The sequence below is a fragment of the Pezoporus occidentalis genome, unplaced genomic scaffold, assembly GCF_034315485.1.
Source record: "Pezoporus occidentalis ecotype Australia unplaced genomic scaffold, CSIRO_AGI_Poc_V1 ctg37, whole genome shotgun sequence".
In the NCBI taxonomy this organism is placed as follows: domain Eukaryota; kingdom Metazoa; phylum Chordata; class Aves; order Psittaciformes; family Psittacidae; genus Pezoporus; species Pezoporus occidentalis.
In genome coordinates this window covers 3,639,154-3,657,451 of record NW_026915691.1, presented here as the reverse complement: position 1 = coordinate 3,657,451, position 18,298 = coordinate 3,639,154, and the positions used below count along the sequence as shown (strand labels likewise).

General features: G+C 41.2%; 1 protein-coding gene and 1 long non-coding RNA gene across 9 annotated transcripts in view; one reads left to right on the top strand and one right to left on the bottom strand.

Annotated features, from left to right (window-relative positions):
- The window catches only part of CABIN1 (calcineurin binding protein 1), a 109,447-nt gene that overhangs the window by 48,747 nt on the left and 42,402 nt on the right, over positions 1-18,298 (top strand). The window lies entirely within an intron of this gene.
- On the bottom strand, positions 9,469-16,554 carry LOC134170169 (uncharacterized). Its single transcript, XR_009967144.1, has 3 exons — positions 16,241-16,554; positions 11,839-12,195; positions 9,469-10,840 (listed from the first exon to the last, which is right to left on the bottom strand). It is a non-coding gene; the product is annotated as an uncharacterized LOC134170169 (long non-coding RNA).

Sequence of the window (18,298 nt, the reverse complement as noted above, 5' to 3'; positions counted from 1 at the left end):
GGTTCAAATTGTATCATGGATCAGTTTGCAAAAGGAGCTTCTATATCATTCCATCTTTCTGGATAGAATTTGTGATTAACAAATACTGCCAGCCTGATAAGGTATAGACTAAACAGTTGGGACCTGATTGATGACTACATGGCTTTGTTGTGGTTATTTCCCTGCAATATGTGCCTTCTATCCCTTTAAGGGTCCTGCAGTGTGATAAACTCATCAATCGGGTGAATACTTTGGCTCAGATCCAGATAACACAAGTATTTGTGTGGAAGTTAATGAAATGACTCAACATGCTTGAGTCAGGTGTGAAGTTTGCGTGATCAAGCCTGACTTGCTCACCATTTCAGGGTTAAATTGCAAGTATCTTGTGTTTTCATGTATGAGGAAGATGAGCAGTAGGAAATTGAGCTGTGAATGTGAGTGTTTCTACCTGAAAATGTGAATTCCCAGGGAGAGATCACTCGTTGAAATAAATTATGTCTGGGTTTTGAATGCTAATGTTAAATAATTTAATTTAGATTCCATTCTATCCCTACATGGATGTTTCTAGCATTATTTCAACAAACAATCATTACTTATTCTACATATTGATCTTTGTATACTCTGAAGGATGAAAAGTGCTGGTAGAGGTACTAGACAGCTGTGTAATAGTTCTGTTTTCTAAATCAACAAGAATTTAGTTCCCATCATTTAATATTATTACAAAAATAAATACACTCTGAAATGAAAGATAGCCTTCAAGAAAATCTATATGCTAGCCCAGTGCAGTATATTGGCAGTACAGTTAGAAAAGAGAGATGTGTGAAAATGATGTTCTCAGCTTGAACTTGGGTCTGCCAACAGGCGAAGATTATGTTAGTCAGGAGTGCTCTGTGTAGATTGCTGCCTCCAGACTTTAGAAATTGCAGTTTGGGGACTCAAGTCTAGTGTGCCTCTCCTACTGTGATAGTATAACCAGCACATGGAGTGCCTCAGACAGCAAAACAACTTGTTGAGGCCTTTGTGAATCAGTGTAGCATCTTAACTTACTCCTGTATGCATGTAGGTTAGTCTTCTTGTTAACAAGTACAGTGTACATGATGGGTTTAGCATGACAAAATATTTTGGTCGTCTCATTTTTTACTCAGCTATATTTTTAAAATGCTCTTCAAACACAACCCTGTGTGGAACATGTGGCAGTAATCCAGTGCAGATGACACAGACAAAGCACAGTGAGAAAATCCAGATCCAAGAGAACGGGCTGCAAGTGCCCGTGGAAAAAAAAGCTGTTAATGTCATCTGACATTCCAGAATTGGGCAAACCTAAATCTATGAACAGCTTGAAAGAAAAATATCTTAACGCTGTGTTGACTTTGTCTGGGTTAAACCTCAACTAGTTTGGTCTCATGCAAAGCTCCTAGCCAGGCAGTGGGTGAGCAAATGTACTGCATGCGCCATATGGGTCAGTGCTCAGAAACAGACTTGTCATCCACTGCACACAGGTGGTGTTACACGTGTATGCAATGTCCCTGCTAGTGTCTTGACAGGTGATAAAACAGAAATTGTAGAGCTCTATGAAAGTAAGTAGTTGCATCTAATCTTAGAAATTAAATGGCCAACCTTAAGATTTTCTATGATTTATGTCCTCCAGGGTTATTTTCAACAGAAACACTTTGCCTGAAGCATGTATTTAGTTCCATAGAATGCATTTGGTTTTATTTTTTTAGAACTCTTTAGCCTTCATGGTACAAAAGAGTTAAATGCATGTCTAAGTGGCTTTCTGTAGATAATTTACTATTGAAATACCTTTTTCTTCTGGAGCAAGTAGCTCTCTTGTTTTTAATCTCTTGTACAGAAGATTCAGGGTTACTGAAATTACAGCTGACTCAATTTTACAAGTACAAACAACAGGGTGCAAGAGGGAAAGCTGCTCAAAGAGGGAAAGCTGCTGCTCAAAGGCAAGTAGGGACTGTGCCAGCCTGCTCCTCCCAGACATTTTATAAATCATGCATACTCCTAGTAGAATTATTTATGAAATGTTTATGACAGCACTGTATGAAAAGAAATAAACCTGGGTAAAGCTGCCTGCTGTTAAATTTTACTGCAGAACTGCTGGTCTGAATCTGTGTGTCATGGTCTCTTGTCTAATTTGTTACCTGTCACTCCACTGCAACTGAAATCTGTTTGGATTAATTTTTTACAGTCTTCAGAATGAGCAAAAAAAGCATTTTCACTTAGCCCTGACTTCTCATTTGACATACTAAAGTAATGTCAGGATGCTCGGAGCTTCCCTTTTTCAGTTCTAAGAAAGAAAATGCTTACTTCATCCCTGGCAGTGTTCAAGGCCAGGTTGGACAGAGCCTTGGGCAACACAGTCTAGTGTGAGGTGTGCCTGCCTGTGGCAGGGGGTTGGAACTAGATGATCTTAAGGTCCATTCCAACCCCATAATTCTATGATTATTTTATCTTTTTGTTTCCCAGTTAGAAAAGAAAGGCCCTGATTTTCTAGGAGCAGAGGTTTTGGTTGTTCGTGGCCCTGCTAGTGATGGCAATCATTGTGTGAATAATTATTGCAGTTGGATTTAGAGTTTAGTTGTGTTCCCATAAATGAATACCCAGTGGTTTTGTTTGTCCAGTTACAAAATTCTCTATAACCTGCATGTACAGGTACACTCCAGCTTTTCTCCTCTTCTTTACCTGCGTCTGTGTGTGTGCGTGTGTGCGCGTGTAAATATATATTGAGACTTTGTTTTTTTTGGTTTCAGGATGGTTTCCACGGTAACTAAATTTGAAATTAATTCACCAGGAGGAAAAAAGTCCCAAAACATTGCTTTATATAGTAGGGCATTTTTAAATATATTCAGATTTCATGCCACCATTAATAAAACAAAGTTAAACTTTGTGCACAGATGATGGGTATTCATCAGTCTGTGGGTGGTGATTGTGGAAGAAGTGTTTTGATGGTTGAGCTCAGTGTACCAGTAACTGCTCCATATGGTTTAATATACAGTATTTGTATTTTCCTGGCACATAATCTGTGACAATAATGATCTGCTGTAATAAAGATTCTGATGTCCATCTTTGGTAACTGTTCCCCACATATGAAAGCTGTGCATGCACACAATATACTACAATGCAGACATTCATGCAAGTCTTGCTGCAAGCTGTTAAGGATAATTGTTCTATTTTTAATTCCAAAAGAAACACTGTATGTTTCTTCTCCACTGTATTCCTGAAGTTCTTCATTCTGTGGTCTGAGCAAGCAGGGGCAGATTAAGGTAGCAGCATCCACTGGGAGCCAGAAGCTGAGAGATAGCAGTGATTGCACTTGAATTTGCCATTGTTAATACCAGGCGTGACCGGGCCCTGGCAGGACACCTCTGCTGTGCGCAATTGCAAGTTCTGGACACAGAGCACTTGAAGAATAAAATTTGGTGCTGACAGTTTCTAGAGGTGGTTCTTGCTATAGCATGGTGATAATCAGTGGGTGCTCTCTCTGTTACTCTCCCTGTACAGCAGGTTGTTTCCCTAGTTGTGTTCAGGTTGAGAGTTACGTCTTTGTGTCTTACCGGAGGAAAGTTGATTCTGAAAAGGGGAGTAAGGTTCAAGGACTGACTCTGTTTTGGGATTCTGCACAACCAGTGCCATACATCTCTTTTCTGAGATGTAGAAAAGCTAGTATGAAGTCCGTAACATAGGGAATTATCAAGGCGGGTGGGGAGGACACAGACAGATGACAGTGTGCCTCAGCTCTCCGGGAAACTGGGCAGTTATATCAAGGAAGTTTCATTATATGCCTCAATTGTTTTTATACCTTCTCTCAGACATACATTACAGGGCACTGTCAGAAATATGGCACCGAGTGAATATATGCAATTTTCTTTTGATCTCATACAGGCTTCTTTTGTTTCTTTCCCAGCTCCTGAAGTGTAATCTCCACGTTAATGATTCCCATGACTTGAATGAAAATGAAACATTTGTTACAGATTTTAATATCTCTGTTGGAAGTAACTGGCTATCTATCATCTAAGCAAAGAGGGGAATACATCAGGGTGGTCTGAATCTGTTCTGGACATGTGTTCTGCTGACTCTGAGGTTGCTGCTAATGTTGACCAGAGGAGCCTCCAAATACCACACAAAGCCAAAGGCAGGTTGTCAAGGCTGATTGTGGCAACTTGACTGAAGCTTCAGGGTCACTGTTTCCTACCATGTACAGGAAAAGCCTGAAACTGCAGGCAAAGCACACTAAAATCACTTAACTAGGACTACTACTGATCTGCTTTGCTTCCTGTCCTTGCCTAGTGCTAGATCTCAGTTACTCTCCTGCTCATAGTTGGTGTGTGTCTCTTCAGCTGGCAAGTGGGCTTCCAGCTCCTAGACATCTGTGTGGAACATGAGCCTTTGAGAAAAATAGTACCATTTGAATCAGAGTGGGCGAAAAGGGAAGGAAGTCACTGTGCATCCATGTGAGCTGAGATTGTGTTTCAGTGTGGTGAGTCTAATCATGTGGGGGGGCTCTCAGAGATATAATGGCTATGTTTTAGCTTGAGCATGACTGTTTGCGACTTTCTGAAAAGAAGTTGGTCTTTTTAGTGTTTCTAACACTTTATGTGAACATGAGTGTGAGAGGTTGCTAACTCAAGTTAAAAAAAAAAACACATTAAAAACTCACTAGTGACACCAGAAATCACATGGATTTAGTTATCCAATTTTGCCTTTCTTGCTTTGGAGTGTTTTGGATGCCATCTTTATGCAACCACAAGGAAAAAGAAACCATAAAGGAATCATTAAAAAGAATGAACAAAACCACAACAAAAACAAAACAAAAGGGGGGGTGGTGGTGGTGGTGTAGGAAACCAACCAAAAAAACCCTCCAAACCTTTTTGATTCCAGCAACTAGGTAACAGTCGGACGGAACAAGTTATCAGACTTAGAACCATTTAATAGGTGGTATGCAAAAAAGTGTCTAAAAAAGGTGACCTCCACCATTAACACTGACCTTCTGTGTAGTTGCATAAAACGAAATCATGATAGGATAACAACGCCACAAGTTAATAGTCTAACATTTTTATGCTTCTTTTTTTCTTTTTTGTGCTTATGGTAAACAGGGGCATCTGGTTAGAGGACAGGTAAATCCCTATCTACTTTAAAAGATATTTAATCTTTTCAGGAGGTGGCCATATTTTAGTCATGAAATACCTGTTTTTTTCACTGTGCAGGAAATAGGCCCTGAAAGAGCGAGCTTTTGTAAAGTGCTGTTTGGTAAGCACAGATTCTTATTGCCAGCTTTCTACTGGCTGTGAAGTATTCAGATTTTAAGAAAAGCCACCTCCCTGCTACATACTTTCTTCTTGTGCTAGGAAGAGCAAGCTACTTTATGAAATTATTTGGCAATAGAAACTAGGACTGTCAGCAGTGTGCTGGTGTGCTGTTAGGAGGCACTGTGCTGCAGGGAGCCTTTGCTGCAGAGGTGCTTCTGTCAGCTGGGGCTGTATGGGTCACGCAGCGCCTCTCCTTAAGAGGAGGTAACAGAGACCTTGCTCTGCTGGAGACACGTCCTGCATTGGAGATCTGTTTGAGTTAACATGCTGCCTGCCTGGCCTGTCTCCTTAGTAATTTTAACAAGTATTTCGTCACTTTTCCTACATTCCTGAATAATGTCATTATAAAGCTATTGTTCTTCATCTGTGTGAGAAAACCATTTCTGTTGTGGTGAAGAAATACTTGTGTGGAAAGCTGCTGAGGAATAAATAAAAAACCCTGCAGGAGTCCCTTCTGAGTCAAATGGTTGTATAATGCAGTGCCTTGATTTGTAAATAGAGTCAGCAGTGTAAATGGCAGTTATTTTATGGTTACAGTATAAGCCAAAATTTGCAAGATTGAAGAGTGAAACCAAATCAGTGTCTTCCCATCCTCTGTTCCTTGTTTTTCTTCCTTTTTGGTCTTTGCCAATTTTATGTTTCCCTTCACTATATCTTCTATGGAATAACACCATGTCAGAGGTGCAGTGCTCCCAGCACCCATCATTGAATATCCATTGAGCCACAGGATAGAGGAACTCACCTGCCTGCAGATTCAGGAAGGCACAATTGCATTGATTAAATGTAATTCATATATACAAGGTTATTTTTGCATCAAGTCTAGAAACTTACTTTTAATGAATGCTTAAGTTTTGACTAAGTTGATTCATTAAAATAGATAATGAGGTGATAGCCTGGCCCTTCTCTCAAACCATGACTGAAAATCAATTTTATAAAAGTGCATGTATGGAAGAGAATTAGTGTTTGCTTTGACTCCATTAAATTTAGTTATATTCATGGCTGTGTTAGAAACAGGCAGACATTTTCTATGTGGAAAAGGTAGCTTTTTGAGAATCCACATATTTTAGTCAAGCAAACAGATTAATTTTCATTGTTTTTATTGTCTACCATGGCAAATGGTTTCCCCTGGGGGAAGGCAAAGCAGGAAACTGTGATTCTAGTTGCCCCCACAATAAGAGTTAAAATTTAATGACTATCTTTCCCTGACTTTCCCCTTGATAGTTGTTCTTTTGCCAGTAGCTTTTTCCTTCTTTGCCTCTTTTTTTTTTTTCCACTTTTAAAGTTAATGTAATTCTACTCATAAACCTCCTGACCAGATTTTGTAATGTTTTAGTTGGAAGAATGCTTTTAATAGTTGCAAAGGAGTTGGTTCTGTCATTCCCTCTTGCTTGTTCTTACGAAATCTTGATGCCAGCTCTGAATACAAAGGTAAGCAAGGAGTTAACTGTGCAAGTGAAACTTTCATAGTGATTGGATTAAGACCAGAAACCCAGTAAGCAATGAAGTCTTAAAGTTGCCTATAAAAAGCTAGATAACTTTTCAACCTCTGCCCAACATGTTATTTACAGTTCTTCACTCCATCCTCTTGGAAAAACAGAACTCATCAGTGAAAAATGTCCGTCGTTCACAGAGTTTTCTGTCTCAATATATACACACTGTTCTTTCTGGCCAGCTCTGCAGGCTTCCAAGACCCAGCTAGTAAAGATGCCAGTAAATCTAAATCCCATGGGGGTTTGACCTGTCGTTTGTGCCAGTGGTTATTAAACAGCTATTTTTTTCCATTTGGTTTCCCTAGGAAAAGTTTCCTCTTTTGTTGAGTACATTAATATCTAGACAAATGTAAGCTAGGGAACAAATGACCCTGAAAGAAACGAAGATATGGCTTTGTAGAAGAGAGATTGTAATGGAGCTTGTAGTGTGTTACAAGACATAAAGCAGTTAGTTTTAGAGCTGGATCTTAAAACGTTAACAGCAACTGTTTAACCCACTCTAAACAGTATTTGAAAGGTGCAGACTTTCTGGAATACTGTGTGATGAATGTCCTTTTACCAACATGTAATGAATAAATCCATTATTTGTTTTTTTTCACCTGCCAGCTCTGTATCTGATACAGAGATAAGAGACACTTAATAGGGTTAGTTTTAAAACAGGTTCTTTGCTTTAAAAAAAAATATCTAAATGGGATTTTTAAAAAGCTGAATAGATTTTTAGAAAACTGAGCAAATGAATGGTGACATTAACTTCATTAAAGCAGCGTATTTTATGAGAAATATTCTTGGAACTGCAGTTCTCAGCAGAAGGATCGAAATATCTTTTGTGGATACACATTGCCTTACTGTAAAAATGAAACCAGAAGAACGTGGGCTGAGAGCAGCATGACAGGAGTCTGTGTGTACATCTGTGCAAGTGGAGAGCATTTACAGATAAATATTTTTAATTTAATGGCTACAGCAAGATATAATTGTCCAAATTAAAGAGGTTAAGCTGGAGAAGGTAAGATGGCAGATGATGATACGCAAGAACATAACTGTTGCTGTGCAATAGCTAGTGTGTGATTAATGGTTTGCTAACTGATTGCAGCATGATTGTGTGGGGCTTAGATAAAGGTACTGAGGCAGGAGTTCTCTGAGTAACAGTACTCTGTCTTTGGCAAAAATCCTAAAGTTAGAGGAGTAAAAATGTTGAGTATTGTATAGTATTATTGTTCCAGACTGTTTGGCTCCTGTGGAGGAGGTAGGATTTCCTGGCTTCAATATGAATACTTTTGGAGTTTGGGTGACAGCTACTACGTGAAACAGCCAATAGGGGTGACCATGTAAGCAAGGTGACTTTCTCAGTCTCCTGACAGAAATTCAAACAAAAAGATGATTGAGTGGGTGAGCAACAGGAATGAAGTCCACAGTGGTCAGTATTTTAGCTTGCTCCTCTGAACACTCAAAGGTATGACTGTGATCCAACTAGGAAAGTCCTATTAAAGCTTGAGGGAAGAACTTCAAGAGCTTTATGACTTTTGTTCATTTCAGTTGCCTAAACTTCATCTCCACCAGTTTGCTTCCTTACCTCCTGTCAATAAACAGTTTTATTTGGCTTACATGAAGTTGTTTAATTTTTCTGTAGGTTAGAGGAAGCAAAATCAGAAAAAACACAGACCTTTCACTTGAAGCACTTCCTAAGAGTTACTCAGAATGAATTACTGATTTTGCTGGCTATTTGGTTTGCTGACATTAAATAAAAATCAGAATTTAAAGCACCTACCAAGTCATTTTCTAGTTAAATCTTCAGCTGCTCCCTGTGTGTATGTTCAGAGTGTATCAGCACTTATACCGTGATCTGCTTACCAGAGTGGAACTAGTAAGTCATTAATGTAATGGCCTTACATATACTCCAGAACACTGACTCCAAAGTGACTGACTCCAAAGTGACTAAAGTATTTCCAGTGGGAAAAATTTGGACAAACCTGAAGATAGGCCTGGCTTTTATGTCTGTGTAGCTCATCCATGGAGAAGTGTGTAGCCATCCCAAATTCTATGACACTTTAACACTGTCGTCTATCATGACTGATCTGCTTAATACAAAGCACATATTTTATGTTTATAATTTATGTGTGTGTCACAGCTAATGGCATATTCAGGGTTGAAAAACATTAACAGAATCATAAACGAGATTTTAAAAAGTAGGGGTTCCAGCCCAGTTTAGTTCCATAATGGAGGTGGGACTTTCCATTTGAATGCAGTGCAGTAATTTCAAAAGCATTTTCTTTGTAGTGCAAGAGAAAATATTCCTAATAGGAGTGTGTTAAAATGAACATTCCACTTACTTTGTAAGCTGAAATACTGACAATGGGATAAACTTAATCTTTAACAGTTGTTTGGTGGCACATAAAGGTGATGTTTTCATGCCTATAATGAAGTAGCTGTTCCAGCAGGATCCACAGAAAAACATCTGGCTGTTTGCCCTTAATCTGACAGGTCTGTACTGAGGGTCTTACTGAATTTCCTAACACATTTATGTCAGGGTATTTTCCTTGTAACTTTCTTTGCAATAAACAAAAAAGCAGAAGTATTTTTCTGAATAATTATACTAAAATGAATGTTGCTTTCAGGACCACAAAACATTACATTTTAGCATTTCAAGTAAAATGAACAAAAAAAGCCTAATGTTTTAACATTTAAGCTAAGCCAGAACAAAGACTGAGATTTTGAAGCTTAAGCTTTTACCTTTTATTTTTTTAAAGAACTCTTAAAATGTTTAAATTCCAGCAGCAAATAAGCAATACTCCATATAGTTTGTAAATAAAACACTAAGGTATAGAAGTACTAGAAACTGATGAAAATTGAAATTAACAATAGCTAGGTTTGGTTTTGTAAGAGAGATTATGAGAATGAAAACCTAAACAAATAGTGTCTGATTGGCATGTTCATTCCTTATTAGCTCTTCCTTTGCACAGATCTTGGAAGTAAACATGCTGGCTGTATCTACTCCGTACCTTCTATAATGAGATGCTCTTGCTGCTTTGCAAGCACAGCAAAGCTAGAAAAAGTAGTTCTGAATAGCTTTTTTCACTTTAAGTAAATGAGAATTTGCCAGTTAGTGCCATATCCAGGAGTTACTCTTCAGACTTTGCCCCCCATAGTTCTTGTGGCCGTTGTTCTGTGAAGGGTTGTTTTTTTTTTTTTTCATCTTAACCTTTTAACAGTAACTGCCCAAAACAGTTGTATAGAAAGAAACAAGAAAATGTTCACCATTTCGTAACTGGTCTTCAGTTCTTGCAGTACAATAGATCCACATGTGTATCCCAGAAAGGAAATACAGTTTTCTCCAGAGGGGGCAGGGAACAAGACAGCAAAATGAGTCCTGAATGCTTTGTCAGCAGTAAAATGGGATCTGCAGGCAGTAAATTCTTGTCTTGCAGGGATAAAACATGACCAACAGTAGAAGGACCTCTTCAGTTTTACTCTTTGTGTGTGCACGTGTGTGTGTTTATGTGTATTTTAGGATAAAGAACAGTTAAATATTGAAGAACAAAGACCTTTTAGGGCAGGATAAAAATGAAAGAACTATTACTTTAAAGTATGTTAGACAATAAAATTTATCTTAATAGAAAATAAATGTGATCTTCACAGTGGCTAACTGGCTTGAGGACTTAGTCCTGCTCCTGTGACTGAAGTCCAAACCCAAGGTATTGGTGAGAAGATTGCTGCACAGTTTGATACTAACGCACTTTCTTCAAGTGTCTTGTTAGCTCATTCAAATGTCCTGTAGAAGTATGGAAGCTAAAAAGAATGAAATAATACTTCTGAGTCCAGTTGCAGCTATTTCCAATCACAGAGAGTGGAATTTAGCTTCAAGTTGCGTTCGCTGTACTTGACTGACGAGGGACTGTGCAGTGAGTGTTTTCAAACTGAAGGAAGTCTAATGGCTCTCGATGAGGAAATGTGCTTGGGTTCTCAGCATTGCTAGGTTGCTTACTGAATTTCAACAGAAGATATTTACACAATCCAGTCCTGAACTGCTTTGGAGATTTTCAGTACCTGGATGAGGCACTTGGGAAGCACAACATTTGAACTGGGGGGGGGGGGGGGGGGGGGGGGGGGAAGAGGAGACAGACAGACAGGACTTAACTGCTTTACACATTTCATGCCCAGAGAGTTCTCAGCTTAGGATTTAGCCATTCAGTCAATGTGACCCTGCTGACAAAGTGTGGGAGAAAAGGGAAGAATAATTTTAAGCAGAAAGGGGGGTTTCTTTTTTTGTAAATCAGTACTGCAGAGAGTATTGCTCTCTTTCTGAAATTGTTGCTAGAAATTGTAGACGGTGTATTCTGGGCACAGCATTACTGTGACAACGTAGGCAGGTAAACCATTCACATGTAGGCCTATTTTGTGGGTTATGTTGTCACTGTCTTTTCAATATGTCACTTTTCTCCCTTTAAAATCTGACAAGTCCCTGCTTGCTTTTTCTGAATAATTGAGCCAGAATAAAATTTCCTGCCTCTGTATGTTCTCAAATCGATAAGGTAAAGCAAAGCAAAGTGTCTTTCTTCCTGAAAACTTCTGTCTGAGAGCTGTCTCCGGCAGCAGACTGAAGCTGACAAAATGAAAGGCCCACCAGGAGATGAGTCTGAATCTGATGTCTTTTAAGTATGTGGGCAGCAAGGGGAAGACAGCAAGATGATATACCACAGATTTCTGTTCCAAATCTCCTTTCAGTTTCTTGTATTCCTATTGCTACCTTTTGACATATTCCTCTCCTATTTTTCTATTTGCATTTACTCTTTCCGTTTGCCCTTTAAAGAACAGCAGTTCACATGTACTGTGAGGACAAATAATTAGGTATTATTTTACATTTGTTTGTCTCTAGACAAAGACAGCATATGTTCCATATGAAATTCCCCAGATAATAGCTTTATCCATAGAAACTCCTGTTCTTAAGAGGAGTAAGTTTGTCTGATGTAAAATTATATTTAATTGGTTAAAATATTCTTTTAGAATTAAAGTTGTGGTTTTCAAGCAAAACTAATTGTCAGAAGGGACCGAATTACCCTTATGTGTTGAATATTGAAGAATGACAGGTTTTGAAAAGGTTCAAGACCTCTGAAGGTCCAGATTTGATGCTTGCTTATGTTTCTCTTTGAAATTCAGAAGGAATAAAATTACCTCTTTATAAACAAGAAATACAAACCTGTATATAGCCAGGATAGCATCTTGACAATAAAATGGGTAAATACATGAAATGCGAAATACATTTTTCTCTCCTCCTTCCTCTTTGCTTTCCTTAACCTGGGTTACCTACTGACCACTGTGTGGGTTTAACTTAAGTGCGGGTATGTTGTTGGGTTTGGTCATTGGTAGCAGCCAGTTCGGCTACTCAGCATTAGTGATTTCCTTACCGTAGTTGCCTGGAAAACATAAGACCACAAAATTTGCTACTCGGGATTAGGCTGGGTTTTCTAGGCAAATATTCCATCTGGTAGCTATTGTTATCTGCCTGTTTGCAAGAAGATTAAAAATATCTGAGTTAAAGGAAGCAAATGCTGCTGCTGAAGGAAGAACACTTTCTAGTTCCTGTAAGACTTCCATTGCACTGGAAACTTGGGATGACTCTTATCTCTATGAGGGGAAGAGGAAAAAAAAAGCCACCTATAAGTGAAAACAATCTCCTACTTTTCTCCTTTTCCTAAGTGGAAATCAAGTTCATGCTAGGATTTACAGTGCATATCCTCTGAAGAAAATCATTTGAAAATGGAACAGAATTTCAAATACATTGACATTAACAAACTCATATGCTGTGTTTGCAAGGAAAGCTGCACCCTTATCTCGACAGGGCAGAGAGGTCTGGAATCTTTCTGGACATTCATTATTCACCCTGGAACATTTCATTGAGAAATCCCAGTGTGCAAAAGTTAAAAATGCTTAAAAGTGTAAATTCACTTCCATCTGACTCCTGGTATTTATTGTGGCACTGGAGAGTGGGTGCTAGAGCTCACATCCCATAGGTGATTCTGGCTGAGACATTCCTCAAACTTTCTCTGGTTAATGATTTAAAGATATAGAAATTTGGGGGGGGGGGATTTGAAGAAATACAACTCTTAAAGAAAGAAACATGGGGTGAAATACAAACTTGCTCCTTTTTAATGGTCTGGAATTGTGCTTTGCCCTCCTCTTTTCCCATTATAAATAACTGAAAAAGAAGTATAGGACATGGTCTTTGAGGATTAACAGTTGCATCTAGGACAGTTGTTCTTTCTCAGAGATGGTTTGCTGAACTGAAACTATTCATTACCAGTATTTATTTTTAAAGGGATAAATGTTAGGTCATCTTGTTGACTCTGGGCATATTTCAAGTTCCCTGTAATTGTTCTGTCAGTCTTTTTCCCATCCATCCTTTCTTGCCAAAACGCATAAAGTTGCATCGGTTTGTTCCTGTATCACCTAAATTTAACTTAAAAAAGCAGCAGATGTTAAGTAAAGCCTTCATTTGCAGTGTCTTCAACTAATAAGCTAAGAAAATACTGTATCATCTTTTATCCCTAATCAGCCAGAAGACTTGAACAGTGTCCTAAATACTGCCCTTTGTAAAAGTAATTAATGAAAAGGCCTTTGCTATTACATAGTGTTGTGTCTGAATACAGGTGTAATGGTGCTAGCCATCCTCTGCAGCAGGCATTTCATCAGCAAGCCTGGAGCAGGGGCAGTGGGATTATGGCTAGCTAAACCAGAGGTGTGTCTTAAGAGTGTGCGTGTGGGTGCATCTGAGTAACTCGAGGTTATTTCTGACATGAGCATATTTGCTCCCTTTCTGTGATCACCAAGTACACAGTTTTATCCACTTTTTGCTCCAACCTCACTGAATTTTGAGTGCCTTTATAATGCATCACCCATATCCAGAACGTGGAAGCCCCATAGTCTGTGTCTGGTTCCCACAGGTACAGGGGATGCGACATACAGTTCTCTGGGCATCTGTTTTTTACCTTAGGTAACATAATTGGAATTCTTTTGCTCAGTAGCACCATAAGTTATGAACACCTGCATGTGCAAATACTGCAAAATACATTCTGCTTGTGATGGTTCAGACAACTGAGTAGAGACAAGAACTGATAATAAACCTTTGGAATTGGCTAGAATCAAAGATAATCTGTGGTGAAAAACATACCCTTTTAAACTCAAAGAGACAAATTTGTTTCCTTAATTTAAGTTGGTAATGGACTATTGCCAAATAATGTTTCTGTACAAAAGCAACAATGAATCAGACATGTATTAAATATTCCAATTGGTGATGTTTTAAAAATCTGCTTGTTTGTAAAGCAGTTTGAAATCTAGTAACTAAGTATTATTATAATTATTGTTTACCTTTCATTAGCATTTAAAGACATCTCTGTTCTTGCTGGTTTTTATGGTACCATGACTGCAGCATCTAAAAGGTATTAATTAGAAAACAAAATCCTTACATTGCCATGCTTATGGCTTAAAGGTGTTTAATTGTGCAGAACTTTTCTATGACATAATTTCCAATCTAATGAACACCCAGTCCTTGGGCTATTAACTTCAGACATTTCACCATGTATTTAATCCAGGGACAACAGCTACTTAATTTGCATAAATAAATGACAATGCATAGGAAGAAAACCCCAGTGCAATAGAGGAAATAAGAGCTTGGCTGTTAACAGGGACTAAATGAGTGGATGAGTAAGGACAGGTCAAGAAGGACCCTATTTGCGTGAACACATAGAAAGGAAGTATTAATTTCAGTTTTGTATTTAAAACATAAATCCATGTTATACAGTCAAAAGAGTAAAGGTTAATGGATTTTTGAAGTGGTAGTGCCCAAACTGCATTGTGAATCTGTATAGAATGGGTTACTGCTGCCTTTGGTAGTAAGATGTAAGAGGTGATGAAGACGTGGGTTATTTTAAAGAGTGGTAATGCCCACAGTGAAGTCTTAGCTTTAAAACAAAAAACTGACTCTTACAGTTTAAGTGGGGAGACACAGGGTACTGTTGACTCATTAATGTTATAACAACTAGGAGAGCTAAATTATTCTTCAGCCTTTTTTTCAAGATGCTGTTAAACATAAATGTATAAAGTATGCAAATAAGTGGGAAGGGCCAAGGTATATGGAGCTTTCAGTGTCAGAAGCCTAGAATCAATGTGTTTAGGAAAGAGGAACATCCACAAATTAAAAAACAGGTAAAAAGTGGCTAAAATAATGGGAAAGAAAGATGACCTCAGCTACTGACTTCTGCATTAGCGTGTAGGGACTGTCGCAGTTGTGGAGCAGGCTATTAAACCTGAGTGTCAGTAAACAGGATAGATTTTGAGCAGATGGGAGGAGGAAGAAAGAACCCAAACAGAACAACCCCCTGCAATGTTTGGACAGGCAAGGGGGAAGGAAGTCAAAGCAACTGCCCTGGTTGCAAAGCTGACAACTGAGAAAAAGGAACAAGTAAAGGAACACGTAAATGTTTAAACTGTTGTGTGAAGGTAAATAAGGAGCAGAGCCCAGATGAGTGGCTGGGAAAAGAAGATGAGTTCAGCTGTGCTGTGATTAGGTTGAGAAAGACCAATCAGTTTGCAAGGCAGCATTAGAATCATAGAATCACAGACTCATGGAATAGTTAGGGTTGGAAAGGACCTTAAGATCATCCAGTTCCAACCCCCCTGCCATGGGCAGGGACACCTCACACTAAGCCATGCCACCCAAGGCTCTGTCCAACCTGGCCTTGTACACTGCCAGGGATGGAGCATTCACAACCTCCCTGGGCAACCCACTGCAGTGCCTCACCACCCTGACAGTAAAGAATTTCTTCCTTATATCCAGTCTTAGATGGACTGAGGCTGGCAGTGGACTAGCATACAGTTTGGGTCTCTTCTTGTGGGCCTGACTGAAATGGGAAATATGGAGAGGGAAGTATGGGGGGAAAGTACGAGGGCAGGCCTTTGTTCTCACCTTCAAATAGTTTGAGAAAGGGAGAAAGATGGAATGAAAGTGGTTGCAAAGGACTCTGGTGATAGACATGCAATAGCAGGAGCTGGAGCTCAGTGGAACACTCTGGGGAAGGCAGGATACGACCCTATAAATGAAAGGGTGTGAGAGAGGTGTCGAGCGTGCGGTGAAGGGTGTCCAGTGGCACAGGCAGCAGCGGTGCATGCACGGCGGTGCCTGGGCGAGCAGCGCAGGCCCCACGCACCGAGCGGCCATGGCTGCAGCCTGAGAGAGGCTTCGGCCTCTCCCCTCACGCTCCGAGCATCCCGGCGGGCTGCGGGGAGAGGAGGGGACCGGCAAAAATAGGTCAGGACTTGTGCGATGGCGAAGCGAGGGGCCATGGAGCGGCAGCGGCGGGGTTAGGCTGGGTCAGGCAGTATTTTGGGAAGGCCGGGCAGGCAGGTGGGAGCAGACAGCCGTTAGTAATGCCTGCGGACAGACGGGAGCAGCTGTTTACTCACTCGCCCTAAGTGCGATGGCTCCGAGCCAGGCTCGGCAGTAAGCGGGACCAAACATCCGATGTCAAACAAGACCGGCCTCTGCCTGGGGAGCGAGCAAACAGCGCCGCCCCCCCCCGCACCCCGGCTGCGCAGAGGAGAGGGGTAAAAAAACCCAGATTCGGGTAAAGCCGTGCGGGACCCCGCGGTGCGCGCTCCGGTACCACAGGAAGCGCGCGCAGCCCGCGGGGCCCGTCAGGTGGGGGCGCGGGGGCGGGCGCTCGGGCTCCGCGGGCCGCCGGGGAACTCCGGTGGAGCGATCGCACCGCCCCGGTAATGGTGAGCGCGGAGGAGGGGGGGCGCTGCCGGCGGCGGGGCTGACGATGAGGGCCGGGCGCTGGGGTGAAGGGGGGCGGCGCGGTGCTGGAGTAAGTTTGCTTCCTCCCAGGCAGCAGCGGCAGCGCGGGCAGCTGCCGGGCTCCCCGCTCTGCAGGGCGTTTCTCGGTGTGGCTGCCTGCGCCCCTGCCCGCGGGTATCAGAGCCCTGCCCCGAGCAGCTGGTACCGCCGCGGGGAATCCCGTCCTCAGGGCCAGGCTGAGGCGCTGCGGCCGCCAGCCCGCCCGCAGGAGCTGTGTGTGCGCTCTGGTGGCATTTGCCGTCGTGCTTGGGAAATAGTTGTTCCGTTAGTTCGGTTCGCCTGCGGTCAGACGCTGTAACAGATCTGCGGAGGAAAACCCTGAGAGCGATGGGAGACGGAGGAGTCGAGAGAAGTTTGGAAGGGGGGACGAAAGGGTGAGGGATTTTTGTTGTCTTGGGTCTGTATTGTTTGGGTTTTCTCGGTCTCCTTCCTCCACCCCCTTAGTGGGATGAATTATTTAGCACCTCGTTTTAAATTCATCCCTGAAGCTTGCAAGGGGAGGCTTTCATGTCTAGAGGAAGAAAGGAGACGGTAGGTCTGTAAAAATCATGTCTCTCACAGAGCAACCCAGCTGTGATCTCTGGTGTGCACTCTGCCGTTCTGCCTACGACAGCCGGGCTCACGCTGGAGATTCCCCTTCTTACCGGTGACCTAACAGCAAAGCCTGTTGTTCAGCATCTATTTTGCATGAGCTACTATGCTGTAGCAGTTGCTGCTTCATTCAGCTAGAGAGGGAGGATAAGAGGATTCCAGTTTAATTAGCAGTTTGTTAAAACCAGTCGGCTTTGTCTGCTCACACGTTTATAATGTTAGAATGTATGTCTTAATTGCAGTGAATTCTGGTGGTGTGCATAAAGCAGTGCCACATGCTGTTTGCAGCATTGGCTGTGGCAGCTTCGTGGTTCTGGTGGTTTAATTTACTGCAGCATGTGTTTACTTGTGCAGCGGCAGATTTGCTGTGTGCTGGGGGTATTCTGCATGAAGCAGGTCGAGGAATCAGAGCATATGCTGTGGAGGTTTTTATTGCCCAGAGAGCTGCAAGATGTGGCTTTTTTTTATTGGAGCATATTCAGGTTGACATCTTGAATACCCAGATACTGTTCTGCTTGTTTTCAATAATAGGGCTTCTGTGTGGTTTTAGCATTCTTATTGGAGTCTGAAATACTCTAAATGTTGGGGCCTTCCTCTCTGCTCCTCCCCCTCGCTAATTACTCTGGTTGTTCTCAAACAAATAATTCCTATCTCTCAATATCCCTGAAATCAAACACCAGCAGGCTGTACCCTGTCTTCTGTTTAGCTCAGTGAGTCACTGCCGTGCCTTGTGCTAGATTAAGCTGTTGTAGTCTTGCTGCTGGTTGAATATTGAAGATCCCTTGCGTATACTGTGATTTACATTACTGTAAATAGGGTAATTGAATTACAGCTTCTCTGCAAAGTCTTGTTCCTCGGGTGTTATCAAAGATCAGCCAACTTTAGTTGGGGCGCTAGGCAGGCTGCTGCCTGAATGTTGGCTGGAATTAGACATTTCCACTAGCTCTTATAATTGGATAAAGAACTACTTTTGTTTGTTGGTTTTAAACCCTGTATTGCTGAGGAAGCCCTGGGAGTCTCTGAAAGCAAGACAGCATTAGGTGTTAACTCCCCCTCCAGGGTAAAATACTTGA